Source organism: Columba livia, chromosome 4, assembly GCF_036013475.1.
Source record: "Columba livia isolate bColLiv1 breed racing homer chromosome 4, bColLiv1.pat.W.v2, whole genome shotgun sequence".
NCBI lineage: Eukaryota > Metazoa > Chordata > Aves > Columbiformes > Columbidae > Columba > Columba livia.
In genome coordinates, this window is record NC_088605.1 from 3,887,761 (window position 1) to 3,906,643 (window position 18,883).

The 18,883-nt window shown below is 37.6% G+C and overlaps 1 long non-coding RNA gene across 1 annotated transcript; it reads left to right on the plus strand.

The window, feature by feature from the left end:
* The first annotated feature begins 782 nt into the window (after positions 1 to 782).
* On the plus strand, positions 783 to 3,924 carry LOC110361617 (uncharacterized). Its single transcript, XR_002418337.2, has 3 exons — positions 783 to 1,051; positions 2,666 to 2,731; positions 3,586 to 3,924. It is a non-coding gene; the product is annotated as an uncharacterized LOC110361617 (long non-coding RNA).
* The last annotated feature ends 14,959 nt before the right edge of the window (positions 3,925 to 18,883 follow it).

Genomic DNA, 18,883 nt, shown 5'->3' on the forward strand with positions numbered 1-18,883 from the left:
AACTACTTCTTGCTGTATATCCAGAATTACCTCCATATTTATAGCTTTCTGTGTGTCCAGAACTGGATATCTTAATATGCACCCTTATTTCAAAAATGATCAGGTTTTATATAATATTAATCAGAGACATTACAGCCAAGTTTCTTTCCAGCAGTCCCCAAACAAAAGAAAATGGTCTCTTCAACCAGGTCTCCTGTGCTTGTACCAACAGAAAGACCTTACTCCACTACTCATAAGCCTTCCAGTTTTTGTGCAGGTAGAGAAAATCACATTAGTGTCTGGAGTAATTTGAAGCATGACTGAAGGGACAGCATTGATGGACAGCTCTATTGGACTGCTTCTTGTGGAACGAATTTGTCAGCTTATATCTACAGTGCATGCCCTCAAAAACTGCTTGATGAAGTTTTCTAGATTTCTGAGGTTTACTTTTGGACCTCTTTCTTCTTTTGAGGTTCCCTTTTCCTGATAGTCACTAGAAAGAACAGTAGCCAGCCAGGTGGTCTCAGGCATCGTTTTTCTTAAGCAGAATCTCTATAGTCCTAGATATCAATAGTCTAATGAATCCATCCAAGACATCCTTCTCTTCATGCCCACCCTAACCCTTAATGGGAATGTCAATGGTCATGAAAATTTCCAGAATAATTGTTTACTTTTTCCCCCTGTAATCTTAATGGAACTTTGGTGGTTTTTATCTTGCAGAATTTGTGAAGAATGCTGACAGCTGACTCTTGTCCTTGTGGTCACATTTAGAGTTGATTTCTCAGCCATTGTTTGGAGCAATGGTTAAGCTTTCTATCAGTAAAACCAAAAGGAGGAGTTTTGATTCAGAGATAATCACCATGTGCTGATTAATGGTAGTGGGTGCCTCTGCTAACAGAAACTTTCTCAGGAGAGGATCTGCAGCTGAAGATACATAAGACTGTCCCTGTTCAAGGTTTTCTTTCTGCTTGAAAACCCCCAGCTTCATTTTTCCCCTGCAGAAATACTCCAGACTTGTTAAGTCCTTTCAGATACAGAGAAGAGGAAACAAACCCTATTATTATTTTCCAAGGTAAGTCTTAAATTATGTACTAAATTCCAAGCATTAACAACATCCTTACTTCTTGCAAGCACCACGTGAACTCTAGATTTTTCTTTAAATAGTGTGTATTTCTTTAATCTTGTTGTTTCTCCATCTTTAAGAAGAGTCAATCTTAATGGTAAGTATAAATAAAACTGAGATCTTGAAACTGGCTTTTCTTTGTCTGCAGTTCCTCAATTTGTATACTTAATTGTAGCAATTCTTTGCACAAATCAAGAGAATGGATCTGAAAATAGATACATTGGAGATATTGACTGGAAATAAAAGTCTTTGTTAAACATTTGGAGGTGTTAATACCAAAAGATGTTGAACTCCCTCAACTTTACTTAACCCCATAAAGAATCAATGTAACTTGGCACTTTGCTGTAGCACTCCCACCCAGGCAGCATTGATTCATGTTCATTTGCACTTTGATATTTGTGGGAGGACTGAGAAGAGTAAGGGTGGAAGGACTGGGGGTTGATTTCTCCTTTAAACTCCAGATAAATTTGCCAATTACCACTTGGATATCTTGTAATGTTTTCTCTCTGCTCAAGGCAATCTGGATGGAACAGTGAGAACTAAATCTGAACAGAGCATTTATCTTGATAACATTCAGTGTGCCAGAATTCAAGTTATAAAAAATGTCTTTCCAATTACTCTAATCTCTTTTAATTTGTTTCAGCAAAACGAGGGGAGTTAGTGTTTATAATACTGCAGATGGCCAGGTACAATAGTAGGTTCTTGAATATTTAGTATAAATTTAGTGACTCTCAAACATTGGAATTAAGGATGTATGACCTATTATTGTGCCATGTTGATCAGTATATAACACTTTATCTGAACTAGTTTGCCTTATATTCTGCTGCCAGTCAAATTATTGTATTAATCTATTTAAAATCATCCTCACATTGGTTGATGTTCACATCACAGAGCTTATCGTCTGCCATCAGTATCATGCTTTTTCCAAAAGTTGTTTCTATGGGTTATAACTGGACGAAATTAATTTCTTCTTTTTCCTTTTATCTTTGTGAAGCTTATGCAACCTGGCTTTCCTGTTTGGAACGACAGATTCCAACACTGTCAAACAGACTACAATTTTGGTTTCATCATCCCTCCATCTTATGCATTGGGCCCCCTACCAAAGTTGTGACTCCTGCTGTGGATAGTTCTGAGACAGGGCAATTAATCTATGATCTCAGAATACTGTAAAATAGCTAGCAAAAAATTTTGCTGGGCCATAACTCCAGAAGTTATGGAGCAAGAAACTTTAGGAGATAAGAAACTTAGAAGATCTAGGGTCTGTTCCCACAAAAATATTTTGTGTTACTTAAATAGTAAATATTTATTGAGTTAATAAATATTAATAATTAGCATTAACAATATCAACAGCAATACAAATTGTAATTAATAATACAATAATACATAATTTAAGAGCAAAAGAAAAAATATTAATAGTAATTGGAGTAGTAAATATTTATTGGTATAGTAGTACAAAGAGATGAATTGGGCGAGTGTTGCTGTAGTAACTTATTTTCTGATCTGTGCGGTGTGATCCATCGCATAAAATTCTTCTTGTCTGTAACATATTTGTATGTGTCTTAGCTTGGATTGTCATGAAAATGTGGAGAGAAATGGACACTTTCAGGGCACAATTCATTTCCTTTCAAGGTAAGATTTAGTAATATAAGTCTTTCCCAGTGGTTAGAAAAGAAGCCTAGATCTAAGGCTCAAATCTTGGCATTTTTAGTTAGGATAAATGAAGCCTCTTGCAGTCTCCTGGAAGACGAAAACTAAATATTGTCTGTCCGTACAATAATTCTGCAAAATACTTTAAATGTGGAAACTTTTCCAAGCTTTTCAATATATGATCATTTCATTGTAATTGATGTTGCAAGTAGTAAACTACTTGAACATGCCCAGAATTGCTTAATACAAATCTTCTCCTAAACTGTTTTCACAAAATCATTTTGTCTATTCATTGCCAGTGAAGCTGTGCGTTAAGCTTGAGAAGTGCAGGGTTTAACTCTCTGTTATCAGGCAATATCTCTCAAAAATGTTACAAATAGGTGAAATCACTCTGTCTTCAAAGCATCCAGTATAGTGGGGCTTTGGTTCTGAAGAGGGGGTGTGTATGTGGCTGTGTGTGTGCATGTTCGTGCTTGGAACAGGTAGGTACTTGTCTATATATTAATGAAACCATGAACCCCTTTTGGCAGATTCTTATCAGTCAAATGCTCCTTAAGTTCCCCTGGGACAATCAACTAGCCCATAGTCAGGTCTTGCAATTCCATATGTATTAATACCATGTTTTTTTGGAAATTACTGCAAATTTAGACACTAGTCCAATGGGAAATGAAGTTAGACCATCCCTGTATAATTATTTAAATTCCCCTATATGGCAGTGTTAGATCTTATGAGCTGCATATGCCTATTTGGCCTTTAATGGTAGAAAAAAGGAAGTATAGCACTGACTCTCTATAAATCCTTATCACTGTGTTTTGCTCTAATAACCTTTTTTCCAGGGCTATGAAGTCTAAAAAGATCCAAGAATTCTACAAATTTCACAAAGTGTAAAAGGATGCAAGCTCATGTGCAACAGGGAATCACCACAGGGGCCATGGTAATGCAACATCTCCAGCTTGCACCTAAACATATGTCCTGCAAGCAAGGGATGTAAATGCAATAGAAACCTCTGTGTATCACGTGTGAAGCTGAAACCCCAACCTGTTTTCTCAATTCCATAAATAAATGATTCCATCATGAGGAAAATAAAGTTTTCCTTTATTTCTAATTTAACCTCTTTTTGGCTTGAAGGTAGAAGACCTCATCTGTTGTGCAGATTTTCTGCTGTTGCACATTGAATTTCCTGTGTGCTGTCAGCTTGGCCTACAGTATAATTTTAACTCCAGAGCAGTGACTGCAGAAACCTTGAATTTACTTTTTTTATTTTGTTTTTGTATACCATTATTAGCTGGAAATGTTAGTTGTTTTTTTTTTTCTGTTTTTTTGCTTTTTGAGATTCACTAAAAAAAAAAAAAAGAAGAAAATATTTCATTCTTTAAAAAAAGGAAAAATAAATCACTGCTGCATCTGTTGGGCTTCATCTTGAGAGACTTTGGCAAAAAATATCTGTTCTGAATTAGCGTCTCTGAGATAGGCAGCACAGCAAAGGCGAAGCTTAATTGTTACAGAAAAGGGTAAGGAGCTTAAATCTTGCAGGCTTTGGTCATAAAATATTCACAATGAAAATATGTAACAGAGGGCAAAGGATTAAGATGAGAACATACTGGAAATAGCTCAGCATTGACCTGGTGGCACCCTGCATTATGTCTTCACGCTGTTGTGCTTCGGAGTATTGTAGGAAAAAGAGAGACTTAGGCAGAACAGCCAACCACTAAAAGCTGTCTAGGTATTACGAGACCTGACAGTTCATTAAGCACTATAACTTCCTATATATCATGTAAATCCACAGCAGATACACATTGTTAAATAATGTTGAAGATGTAGCTTTATAAATATTAAAGTGCTATTGTCAAAGTCCTTAAAATGATATGAATCTTTGATAGCACCAACATCACAGAATCCCAGGATGTCAGGGGTTGAAGGGCCCTGGAAAGCTCATCCAGTGCAATCCCCCCATGGAGCAGGAACACCCAGATGAGGTTACACAGGAAGGTGTCCAGGCGGGTTTGAATGTCTGCAGAGAAGGAGACTCCACAACCTCCCTGGGCAGCCTGGGCCAGGCTCTGGCACCCTCACCATGAAGAAGTTTCTTCTCAAATTTAAGTGGAACCTCCTGCATTCCAGTTTGCACCCATTGACCCTTGTCCTGTCATTGGTTGTCACAGAGAAAGCCTGGCTCCATCCTCCTGACACTCACCCTTTATATATTTGTAACCATGAATGAGCCACCCCTCAGTCTCCTCCAGGCTCAAGAGCCCCAGCTCCCTCAGCCTTTCCTCACATGGGAGATGCTCCACTCCCTTCAGCATCTTTGTGGCTCTAATATTTTTTTTTCCTTGAATAGAGTGTAAGTAGGATAAACTTTTCTTATTTGTTAAAAAAAAGGTAAAATAAAATAAAATAATGGGACAGTTTGAATATACAGTTTTCATATTCTTCTCTGAATTATTTGATGTTGATATGCCTTGCTTGACTAGCTTATCATGTTACACCCCAACAGGTAGTGGCATTTGCAGGGAGGAGGAAAAGATACCAAGACTTCCTCCTGTCCAGGGCTGCTGCCCCCGTTCTGATGTGTGCCATGGTAGGGCTGGTGTTGAGCTCACATTAACAAGTTTAGTGAATTGAGGGCTGGAAACGAATAGCCCCAGCACCCTCGATGTCTCTGTGCTGGGTGCAGCCCAGCATGTTCCTTTCCTGGGAGATTAGACCTGGGAGGGCTGAAAGCTTCAGGGCGTGAGACATGTGAAAACCTCCAGACGTGAGGGTGGCTGTGGATAAAAGGCTGCTGTGTTTGCAGAACACTGAACAGTGACATAGACAGTCTGGCTATGGACCACAGAGCTGGCTGTACCCGATAAATGTCACACAGTTACTTTAATTTATGGGGAGGACTGTGAGGCAGCATTGAGCTGTTGATGTGGAAATGCATTATTGAAGAATATGATCTACAAATTGAACTTACCCGTGGCTTGTAACTGTTAACATTCAACAAGCTGGAGTTTTATCATAAAGACCATGTCTGTAATTAACATGACAACTGTTTGCGATCACCTTGTGTAATGAAAAGAGATGTTCTCCTGGCATTGCTAAAGAGACATATGATGCCACAAACATCTTTTTGTTGATGGACCATCCCAAGGGCTCTGAGTCAGCAAAGGTGGGAGAACCACCGAGAGGTGGCTTCTGACTCATCATGCAAGTTTTGGACTTCCTTGCCTTTCTGAAAGGGTTGCCTAGAAGTAGCATGTACCATGAGGAAAAATGATGCTCAGTCTTGCTCCATGAATCCTGACTCCTGGCAAACTCCTGTCTGCTGGGCGGGAAATTGGTCATAGCAGATTGGGAAAGAGTTGTTAATATAGACTATGTATCTATGATCCTCTTTTTCTATTTACAGACTAAACATCTTTCCTACTCTTCACCTGAGTCCCTGATATTTGTATATGTGTACTACGGAGCTGGGGATTCTACCTCCATTTATTTAATCTTGCATATACTTAAGTTGGGTTTTGAAACTTCTCATTTTGGCTCCTGCATTCGTGAAAATTAGATATGTTTCTTGTATTATGACTTGTGAAGGTTGATTGATATCAGAAGAGTCATACTTATTACTTGCTATTTTCTACAAATCTTATGGGTAGTATTAATGTAACAATGTTAAACAGGAAATGGATTGACTTTGACTTGAAAAATAATAATTCTGAGGCCATAACCAAAAATAGCTATGTTTTTACAGCAAGCTTATAACAACCATGTTTTCCTTTTATTATGATACATAATCCCAATATATTAAACAAATAGGAAAAAAACATAAAAATAGAGGGTACAAGACATGATTATTGACTCTCTCTGGCCTGAAGGGATAGAATTCTGTTTCACCCAAACAAGATAGCATCAAATTTTTATTCCTTTCATTTTGTTACTTATGACTCATCTCTGGCCAATCAAATTATCGTTCTAAATACTGCAACTGTTTTCAAAACTTATTTCACATCATTTTAGACAACTTCCCCTATACTATTTACCCAAATCAAAGAAGTAGTAGATTAAAGCAAGATGCACTACCAGTGCATTAAGAAAGTTAGGACTGAGGACTAGTTTGTCCAGACAAAAAAAAAAACACTGGAAAAGCTAAAATAAAAGAGAAGGTCCTGGAATCTGAGTTAAAAAACAGGTGACAGCAACAACCACATGAAAACTCAGAATGTAAAATTTTCCTGCACAGAATACTACAGAGAGCTTTTTTTTTCTTTTTAGGAAGAAGGGATTGAAGATATAATAGACAAGACTGGAAATGAATTCAATAGCATGTCAGAAGATTTAAGGTTTTGGACACTTTTGAAGTCTATATTCATGGTTTGATTTTAGGTACTTTAGTTTGCAATAGCTGTAAAGCTACAGCTTTAAAGCTACCTTTGCAATTTTGGAAGTCTTTCACTCCATAAACAAAGGTGAAGATGATGGCACGTGGAAACATGAGCTTTGGCAGTGACATTCCTGAGCTCCTTTTCATCTCAGTAAATGTTATAATCTTTTGCATCATGTAGATCTTTGAACCTGATGCAAATCACTTTCAGCTCTTTGGGTAAGAGGGGAAGGGTGTTTTGGATGCTAGTAACCCAGCTCTTTTACCCCAGTATCTCTGCACTGGACTTCTTGGAGAGAACCTTGTGACTCATGTCAGGACTGGTCTTCTTTCTGCTTCTTAAAGCTGTTTTCTAAAGAAGGCCATCAGCAGGTTCTTCAAAGATGAATATACTAACTTCTGTGTTATCTATTTGATCTTTCTTTGCTTTTTCAGCTCCTAATCTTTGTTATTCAGCATAACTCAGAGTTGATCATATGAAATATTTCCATCTTCTTTGGCTGTATGATGACTTAGTGGGTTTTATTATCTTTCTTGCCCTAAGACAAAAACTTCTGCTGCCCACAATAAAGGCCCAGAGCAATTAGCGATGATGAATGTAGAAAAATAATGAAAAAAAAAAAAAGAAAAAAGCTATTAATTGGTTGGTTGCACTGGAAACAGGGTTCTGGTTAAATGTGCATCCTCCAAATTCAGCCAATAGCGTAAGTACTCAGAAGAACCTGCATCCTCATGCAGCAAAATAGTTCCTATCCTCTGGTGATAATATAATTCAAGCTGTTGTTTAGGAGCTTATATGAACTTAAGCAAATTGTGAATAAAAAGGTTTTATTTGGATGGAGTTTTGAAGCCTTTTGAAGGGTGTTTCAGAGGTGCTTGACCCAGGTCCAGACTTTCCCAGCATACAGGCAGAATTGTACTTGGACTTGCAGTTTCATCTTGTTTTATCCAGCAGAACCTTTTTTTTTTCCCCACAAAATATTTTCTATAGAGTGTGGTTTTACAGCTCTTTAGCTCCCTTTGCACTTATTCTAGTGCTCAGGCAAACTTAAACTAAATTTGTCTTGGTCCTGTAGAACTTAGTAACCTACTCCAAATCATGGCACATTTGTTTTGGTGAAAAACTATGAATGAGAACAAATATTGCAAGGTAAATAACAGGTGAAAACTTCATACCTAGTTTCTTTGTAATATCTTGTTTGTGTGGCTCAATCCCATCTCATGATACTTATTTGAAATGGTATCTTGTGTAGATACTGACCTATTGTTGCATGATTTTTGTACTCTTGCTATGAAATGGGAAACATTTTAGAAGCAACATAGACAGGAGAAAAATCCTTAGAGGGTATCACTCTGACATACTTGGAGTTATATAATAATTAACTAACTGGGTGAGCTCATAAATGTAATGAATAAGTGTGCCAAATGTGACAATGGTTTCAATTTCCCCTGGATCTATTAACTGATTAACACTGATTTACTGCCCAGGTCACTGCTGGACTAAGGAAAGTTCTCTCAAACACATCGTATTTCAAGCAACTGTATTAACTCCCCCCCCCAAAAAAAAAAAAGAAAAAGAAAAAATAGCCGTGAGTCATGTCCTTTATTCATTACTCTGAAATTACAGTTCAGGATTCCCATAAAGCCAAATGACATTTTGAAGAAAGACATATACCGTATAATAACATAGAAATTTTTCCAGGGAGATGTTTTGATAGCTACAAATGCTACCCTGCATTAACTTTATGCTCCACTTGGCATCACAAAGACAATTAAATGTATTGTTTACCCAACTTGTACAAGACAGTATTTCTGCAGAAAGGGACAAATAGCATTTATAGCAACATTAAACTGGCAAAGAGAGAAATCTGATTCTTTATGTAAGTAGATGGTCTTTTAAATGACATAAATCTCCATGATAGGAGCATTACAGAGTTCAAAGAAACCAGGATCAGATTTAAAGATCTTGTTTTTAAAAATTATTATTTTCCCTACAGGTCAATTGTTCTAGAAACTGGAATCTTTTTGGGAAGGACCGTAAAGGTTAATAAATACATTTTCAGTGTTAACAGCTTTAAGTGCTTTCATTTGGCAATGATCACAGATAATTAATCCCTCTGAGAATGGAGTCTAAATAAGATCAAATAGGAAAATTACATTGGGAAGATATGTGAAAACAGCAAGGCCAAATGTTAGTCCTCAGCTCCTGATGCCCCTCATTGTCTGTCAGTTTTTGGAGGACCAGGACTAGAAAGTAGGTGGTCAAAATAAATCACACGTTGTCTTGCAGTGCGGTGACCAGTGACCTTGTTATCTCATATCTTCTGATATACTTTGGTTTTCTCTTGAAAGAAGTTTGTTTTGGCTTCCTTTATTTTTTTTCAAAATTACATTTTTTTAAGACATATAATGGTTGCATTGTGAACTCTAAGAATATCTCTAAAGAGCTGATCACTGATGAGAAACAAACAAACTCTTCTTCTGCTAATTAGTAACTTAAAAGATTAAAATCTAGTCTTTCTGACCAGATTGTTGCTAACAGGTTACAATATGCTCTTGCCTTTGAAATCAGAAAGAGATATCTTTACTTCCAGTATATTAGTGGGTTGTTATTTAAAGCAAATTTTGCACAAAGACATTACAATATGGTGGATAGAAGGGAGGCTATGATGTATTGAGGGTGTTTTTTTTAATAAAGAAAGATTAAACCCTGTAGGTCAGAGAAGAATCAGTAATATCTTCTTCTCCATGGCACTCTACATTACCTGAATATAATACTTTATTGTTAACTATTTTAGTAGATAATGAATTTTTATTACAGAAAAATGCTAATCTGCTTTGAATTTATTTTTTTCTTTTTTATGGGTATTTTGAAAAGTGCCCAAAGTGTTCAATTTGGGTGACTCATGCTAGCTACCAATTTTTCTGTGTTTTACAGTGGCTTTAATCACCAATAATCTCATTTTAGCATTCAAATCTAACTCATATATTTGCTAGGACAAATGCCTTTTTATACTTCACTGAGTTAAAAATCAAATTTCCATAATGCTTACACACCTATGTTAAGAGGCTTTGCTGAAGTTTATATAACCTTTAGATTGCTACATTATCTTAAAAATCTGTTTAAGGGAATTTTTCAGATTATCTGTTGATTACAAGACATTTTGTAATTTTTTTGCTGTTTTCTCTTTTTCTCTCTACATTTTAAAGCCGCAGATAAAAGCAGAATATTTGTTTCTTATACCTTGCTTTAAAATAACAGAGGGCAGATGGTTAAGTCTCTAAAACTGCTTTGCAAACAAGGACAGTGAAAGACGTTACACTCATTTTGCTTAACTACTGCAGAACCTCAGCAGGCTAAAATGCTACTTTTTCATTAGTGTGGACATTTATAGTAACAAGTAGTAGAACACTTAAATTGTATTTAGTCTTTTGGCCTTCAGTGATGATCAGGTAAGTGTAATCAGTTGGTTGCAATGATATACTTTTACCCTTTGGCTGGGACACTGCAATACCAGCAGATAATATATTAGTAAAAGGTCAATAGGCAGTTGACTGTCTTGACATAGAAAAGACATTTGTAAACAACTCAGTTGCAGAAATGGCCACGTAGCACAGTCCTTTCTACACAGTTAAGATATTTAGAAGAGTTTTGGGTTTTTTTTTTGCATGGATTTTAAGATAACAAATAACGATGAATAATGTGTAAGTGGGACTGGACACAAGACCACCAGCTAGCTGTATGTAGACCTGGGCAAAGATCCCTGTGCGAAGATACCCTATACAAAAATCCCAATAAAATAGAAGTCTAAAATACAAGTTACTGCACTTATCTTTCTCACTTTTGCGTTACTGCTTAGAAAGTCCATCTAAATTTCATTATAGGTGGGGGGATACAAAGCATAAAGTCAAGCCTTTTTAGGAGTCTTCAAAATATTAGCGAACTTGAGATAGGTAGTTTTAAGCCTGGGAAACATTTTCTTGTGTGAAAAGGTGTTAACAGCAACCAAAAAATCTGAAATTAAGCTATATGTCAGTCTTGAGTCAAATCAAGTCTCATGCTGCTCACTTCTTGGTGTAAAATGACATCATGGTCTGAACCACACTAAAATTGACTCATGTAGCACCTAAAAATATCCGTCAACATCACCTAGCTTTTGGGATGATGTAACTTAACATTGACAACTGAAAAGGTTTTCCAGGTAAAGGTGGATCTTGAAAGGGTTTTGGATTGTTTATTTCCCCAGGGTATTTTAAATAAGCATAAATCAAATCTGATATTATTACATGTGGCTCAGGTGAGAAGAAATCAGGCTGTGAAAGCATTGAAAATGTTTCATTAGCAGGTTTGTCTGAGCAAGAAATGAGTCATCATCTTGCAAGTACTTTGTGCTTTGCTTTCACTGAAGGATTTTAATTGGCAAAATACTTCAGTGTTTAATGACTGCAAATACTAGGTGTTATTTTTGTTTTCCCCACCTCCTGAGCTAAACGTATCATCACAGTCTTAATTACTTCCTGTCCAAGCAATATTTGCCATTTATAGTTACGATTTAAAACTTTTCTACTTGAATCTACCTGCTAATTTTTGCTGTCAAACAATCACTGTGGAGAAGGAATATACCAGCGTATGGGAAAGAAAAATAAATACTGCTGTTTGGACTGCTATGTTAAAAAGTCACTGAGTAAAATGTAAAACAGATGTTGGGAGCATCATCTAAGTTTCCCCTGAGAGCTGGGGGACATTCGGTTTCAGTGTTTGCAACACAGAGATATGTCTACAAGCCTCAGGTCTCTGACTCAGTAAATCTCTATTTTTATTTTTTGTATTTTGCACACCTAGGTTGATGAATCACTTTCCAGAGTCCAACCTGCAAGCTAGAGATTTTTCAGGAACAGAAAGGTGTGAAGGAAGGCTTCCCATTCCTAGGCATATATTCTACATTCTCACATATTGCCTAAAAAAGTGAGCTAAGCACCTGCCCTAAAAGAAAATAATGACCACCACTATGCTTTGCAAGAAGCCTAGTTTTGTTGTAGTGTAGATGTGTTTTTGGGTGATGCCTCAGCACTCTAGATGTCAGCTAGAAGCTGCCCAGCAATTGCTTTGGCTGGCTTGCGTAGTGTCACTGGCAGGATGAAGTAACAACCATGATGGGAAACCTTCTTCTATTGGTTTGTTTTCAGTAATGGTCTCTGTAGCCCCTAGTCCAAGCCATAACCCTGTCACTGTGGCTATCGGGCCTTATCTAGAATCAGAATAGTTCGGATTGAAAGGGACCTTCAAAGGTCATCAAATCCACCTTGACGCAATGAGCAGGGACATCTTCAGTTGGATTATGTTGCTAACTTGGGTAGGCCGTTGAACCAGAGCAATTCTGCACATACATTGGTGTAGAAAACACAGGGGCAAAAGAAAGTGAGCTCTGGATTTAGATGTTACTAAGATTAGACAGTATTACTTTCATGTTTACTCTGGATTTGGAATTGTGATGTCATTCATCTGAGAAGCTGAACTCAATATCCCACTTCGATAATTACTAGTCAATATTTCTTTGGCAGCAATCCCAAGGAAGCCCCATTTTAAAACAGGAATCCCACTGTACCTGGTGCTGTTCCAAACAAGAACAAGGAGGCCCTGCCACTAACACCATTATGACTTTACACCATCTTCTGCCATAAGGAAAATGAAAAAAAAATATCAATAATACTGGTCAGGAGCAGAGAACTACTTTTCTTTCATGTATTTAACTTCCAAGGTTGTTTCATAAGCAAATTGAAAATTCTTCCAAAGTATGAAATAAGCATAGTGCTCTCATTTTTTAAATAATATCTGATTACTTCTCATTAAAGTTATAACATAATAGAGAAATTAATTTAACTAAATGTCACTGCAGGCATATCTATAATGAATCTTAGTGCCCTAAAACACTCCAAAAAATGACACAAGAGCACAAGAAATTGTGTTAAAAGGCTGTGGTATTTAGTAAGTACTTGATAAAGGGTAATGATATGTCACACCAACAGTTTTAAGTACTTGAAATAACCATTTGTTTATATGTAGCTGGACTGCCTGGGGTCCCTGACCAGGACTACGTCTGCTGTATCACGTGCTGTACAGACGTGTAGGATGTAGGATGGCCATTGTCCCAGTATGAATAAGCAAGAAAGAAGGGAAAGTGCTGGGGTACGTAATTCTCGAGTCCACAGATTGTTGTTAAAATCCTCAGCTGACAACCAACACCTAACTACAAGGGAAGGAGGGACACTGTGTGCTGCTCAGAAATAGGAGTTGATGGTTACACTTGAGGAGTCCCCCATGCCTCTGTGGGTGAAGGGATGCATCAAGTGACCTGGAAGCCCATCATAGCTCAGTTTCCTCTGTACTCCCATCCAGGCCTTGGAGGGACAAAATCACAGGGAATCACCCTGGGTCATTAACTCCATTGTCTGGTGGGTTCTGGTCACAGGGTAACATACATTAAGCCCTACAACATCCGTAGAGCACTGACCTCTTATGCCACAGACTACAAAACATTTCTCAGTATATGAAAATGTGTAAGCCACATTTGTGACATGACACGAATTTCCTTTGCAGCTGTAGATCTGGATGTGTCCTATGATGTTGTTCTTTTTCTGGAGAGGATATAGGTGTCTGACATAACCACAGAGGTAGGTCATCCTCATATGGGTAATCAACATCAGAACTTCATTCTTTTGACCGTCATCTTCCTTTTGAAAGCAAAGACATCTTTGTCAACTCCTGCCTGATGGCCAATGGAGAAGAGAAACAAAGACACAGCACAAAGTGTCCTCTGCCCATATCTGATCTGAGACAGGTCTTTCTGGACACTGTTTTTTTTTCAGTATCTCCATCTGGTTGCTACTTCATGCTCTCCTTATGGAAGGAGGTACAGTATTTTGGTCACATACAATATCTTCACAATGAACGCATCAGAAATGTTAACAAAAAAAATCAGGATCTGTAGGTTGAGGACATAGTTGATTTGGCTAATCTGTCAAATTTATTGGAGCCTCCTTGCTTTCTCTGTCCTTTCTTGTCTAATTATTAACATTCCTTTCTGTTTATCATTTCTGCCAGGCATCCTCTATAGAGCAGGCTCTTCTTCTGTGTCTGTAAATGCTTTTTTGCACAATGCACCTCAAGAGGTTGGCTATGTTCCTTCTTGTATTATTCAGCAATCAGTGATGACAATATAACTTATGAAACTTCTTGCAATTGAACAAACAAAATGGAGCAAGCTTAGCACACTCTTTCACACACTCTGGTTCATATCCACTTGTTTATAGCTCTACAGAATTCATCTAAACTCCATCATAACTGCTATCCATATGGCAATTGTAAAAACAGAAATGTAAAAAGTTCAAGGCAAAGAACTCATTAAAAAAATCGCTAAAGATTTCATATTTTTTTGCAAAAGTTCTTACAAAATGTAGCTAATCTTCTTGATACAAATTATAATGAAAATTTAATTTCTGCCTTAGTATAAAAGTCCTTTAACCTTATAAATCATGCTTCAAGTATAACTCATTGGCTAGTACAGAACAATATACACTACAGTTAGCAGAAATTCTTCTGTTTTCCAGTCTAAACAGATTCCAGGCTGGTTTAAATACCCAAATAATCTTTGAATTACCGGTATGTACACAGGCTTTTGGAGTTAGGACGTTACAGCTGCACCAAGGGCTGTGAAAGTTAGTTTAAGTCAACCTGAAAAGAGAGGAAGTCGGAGAATGAGTTGAAATGGAAATGTCAAGTGAAAAAAGTGGATCATATTTTCCTTTCAAATTACTTGACTTGGAGAGTGACAGGAAAAGTTTCACATTTAAAAGAACTTTTGTTTTTCTAAAAGTTTTCAGCATCGAACAGACATGGGTTCTATTGGAAACTCTTGCTTCTTTTAGCTATGCTGTAATTTTCATGGGAAGCAGACAGCTTAACAATAATACTTACCATGTCATGCAGTTCTTCAAAGTCTTGCACAAATACTAAAGAACTCTCTGGAAGATTAGGAAAAAGTCATAGTTAAACACAGCTGCATCTTAGTTGATATTTTTCAATATATGTATTTACAAGAGACATGTAATTAAAACTGGGAGGAGAGAATTCTGCTCTCACTGCAGAGTACAGTTGTCAGTCAAACCATTTTTAGACCTTGGTCTGAGGCTGTGTATATGTATAATGTTTTAGATTGACAGGCAAGTTCTATTTCTGTGGATGCAACATCTCATTTTTGTATAATAATTTGGGGTTTGATTGGCAGTACAACAATGGCAGAATCCAGCCATCCATGTACCCTTTTCATAGACTAGTTGTCTTCTACTATATCACTCTGTTGTTGTACACACTCAAGCTGTCGATAAAAATGGGTCTACTGCTCAACTGTACACAACCAGCACAGTACAGAGTATTCAAAAAACATTCCAGAGACAGAGTATTCAAAAAAACCCCCAAAATAATAAAATAACATAAAAATTTAATATTATACCCTCCATGACTGTTTGCCTGCATCCTGAGCAGTGTGACTGGTGTTTCCAAGTCTTTCACAATTTATATATTTCTTTTACCCTGGCTTTGGTTATAGTTTCAAGAATTACACAAAAGAAGCCCAAATAGAGGTGGGACTGACTGAATTTGAAATGTTTAGTAATGGCCCAGTTCAATGTGTCTTATTTCTCAGACTACCTTTCTATGCTGGCCACTACATGTTGGAAGACTACAATGAATCCAAACAGCTCTGAGTTCCACACCATGATCTTCACTGCTCAGTTTCCTCACAGCAAAATATTGCTTTGGTTTATGTGAAAGGTTCCTCTTAGGTTTTATAAAGTTCAGCCAAGCTTGTGGTGCAGATTTGTTCTACTTGTTCTACTCCGTGCTTCTTGTGATTTTTCTCCTTGAGTATGAGTGACAGAAGACAAGATGAGATTTTTAAACCAAGAATTGCTTCATCACGACCCTACTTTTAACCTTTGCTCTATATGTTTGTAGGAGCAAATAAATATAAATAAATGTCTATTGTGACTTCTGGAGGCAGATGCATCTTGTCTGATTCAGAGTCTCCACTTATTGTTACACTGCTCGGATGATCAGTTCCCTGACAACTGCCAAGATTTCTCAGGCATGATCTCCTAACCTCTTTCAGTCTCAAAAAACAGTTTGATTTTTCTGCGTAGCAACTACCTTTATGACAAGAAGTTAAGGCAACATGTGTCTATAAGGGCACAGAAAAACTAGTCCAACTTAATGTTGCTGGAGAACTTCAGTTATTCATTCATCCAAGACCAACCTTCATTCACAGTTCATTCTGGCATCCCCAGTCCAAGCTTTTTCTCAGTTCTCAATATACACATACCCTTTGAGTTGCTGAGAGGACAAAAGGAATGAAATGAGGACAATTTCCCAGGCAGTCATGTGGGTGAAAACGCCATCACCACCTTTATCTTGAAAAAAATAATTTGGAGTAAGGGAGGAGTGAATTGTAAACAGTACAAACAACAGTAAGAAAGAATTGTGCTGGTAGTACATTACCAAAGACCATGAGTGAGAGACACAGAATCATAAAATGATAAAATATTTGGCTTGGAAAGGACCTTTAAAGGTTATATAGTCCAATCCCCTGCCATGAGCAGGGACATCACCAGCTCGGGTTGCTCAGAGCCCCATCTAGCCTGGCCTGGGATGTCTCCAGGGATGGTTCATCCACCACCTCTCTGTCCAACCTGGGCCAGGCTCTCACCACCCTCAGGGCCAACAATTTCTTCCTCATGTCTGTCCTGAACGTTCCCTCTTTTAGTCTAAAGCCATTGTCCTGTCCTTCTTATAGGCTCCTTTTAAGCACTGAAATTTTTTAAGCAATAAGGTTTTAAGCAATAAGGTCTCCCTGGAGCTTCTCTTCTCCAGCTGAACACCCCAACTCTCTCAGCCTGCCCTCCCAGCAGAGCTGTTCCAACCTCAGATCATTTCTGGGGCTCCTCTGGCCCCTCTCCAGCAGGTCCATGTGTGTCCTGTGCTGAGGACCCAGAGCTGGACCAGCACTGCAAGGGGGTCTCACCAGAGCGGAGCAGAGGGGCGGAATCCCCTCCCTCCACCTGCTGCCCACGGGGTTGGGGATGCAGCCCAGGATATGATTTGGCTTCTGGGCTGCAAGTGCACGTTGTGGCTCATGTCCCATCTTTCACCCCCAGCACCCCTAAGTCCTTCTCCTGGGGGCTGCTCCAAATCCCTCCATCCCGAGCCTCCATTGATACTGGGGGTTGCCCTGAGTTGGGTGCAGGACTTTGCACTTGGCCTTGTTGAACCTCATGAGGTTCGCATGAGCCCACTTCTCCAGCTTGTCCAGGTCCCTCCAGACTGCATCCCATCCCTCAGGCGTGTCAACTGGACCACTCTGCTTAGTGTCATCAAGTTCCACTGAGATATTAAGAATTTTCACAAGTTCCATTGAGTTCCACCTCAGGTAGTGGAAGATACCCACTATTTTTTCTAGGAAGTGTTCAGTGTTCTAAGAGCATTCATTTTTTTTTCTTTGATTCATGGCTTCATTTCTTCTTCTACAATACATCTTGACTTACATTTTCTAGGAAGGCTTCAAAGTATGCAAATATGCAAAGTATCCAAATATGCAGAGAACATTTTGATGCCTTTAGTGAGCACTAACTACAGCTGTAAGAAAAAAAAATGTATTAGAATAAAGTACTTGTATATTTATCTTCAAAATTTCAGTCAGTTCAAGCAAAATGGTTTTCTTTTATTCTTTTTAATTAATATCTTGAGTATAAATGACTGATTTATATCTCAGTAATAAAATTTTAAGCTGAGGAAAGTTAATGTAGGCGAAATAATTAAATTTGACAAGTGTCACGGAACTCAAAATTGCACTGGGAAGTAGTCACATTTGGTAATATTCCCTCAAGGCATTCAGAATTTAGAGGGAGAAATATTTTTGCTAAATACTGTAAGAGTTTAAGTAGAAGAAAAAGTTTTCAGCAATTAGATCCAAGACAGTTCTGTGACTGTATTCTGTACTTATATAAAAAACGGTTTAGTATTTTCATTTCCTAACATTGTTCAGATTAGAAAATAAAAAATAAAAATAATCATATCTTCTTTGATTTATGATGGACACAGAGGTTTATAGTACGTACAAGTGCTTTTACTCATCTACTAAAGTGAAATAAATATTGAGGTGAATGGTGAGATTAAGAATTTTCACAAAAAATGATGAAACCAACTATACTTATCTGATAAATATTGCTGAAAAATAATGTGAACTTGGTCTAGCAACTGGTTTACATGCAGATTAAGAACTTAACATTTCTGATATTAAAAAAAATATTAATATGTTGGCTCAAATAGTCGAAGTCTATACTTGAGTTACAAGTTCTTATCCCTCTGCATATTCAGTTCCTTGTGAAGCAGAGAATTTTTTTTTCTCAGCAAAATACTGTTTGAATTGAATGGTTTACCAAAATGTCTGTGAGACAATGGTGTTCTGGTTTCACTCAAAATGACGAGGTTTCTGGGGGGCATAAGAGCAGATGACTACGAAACTTCCCTTGCACACGTGATTTTGAAAGGTTTTCTTATTTTCTCTCTCAGTAGAAACCCAAAAACTTCTAAAGAAAAGAATGTTCACAATGAAGCCTACTTACATTGTGTTTCAAGCAGTGTGTTGTTGACATCACTCTGGCTGGGCAGCAACAGCAGGTCTTGAGCAAGTGTTATGAGCAGGATTATAAGACCC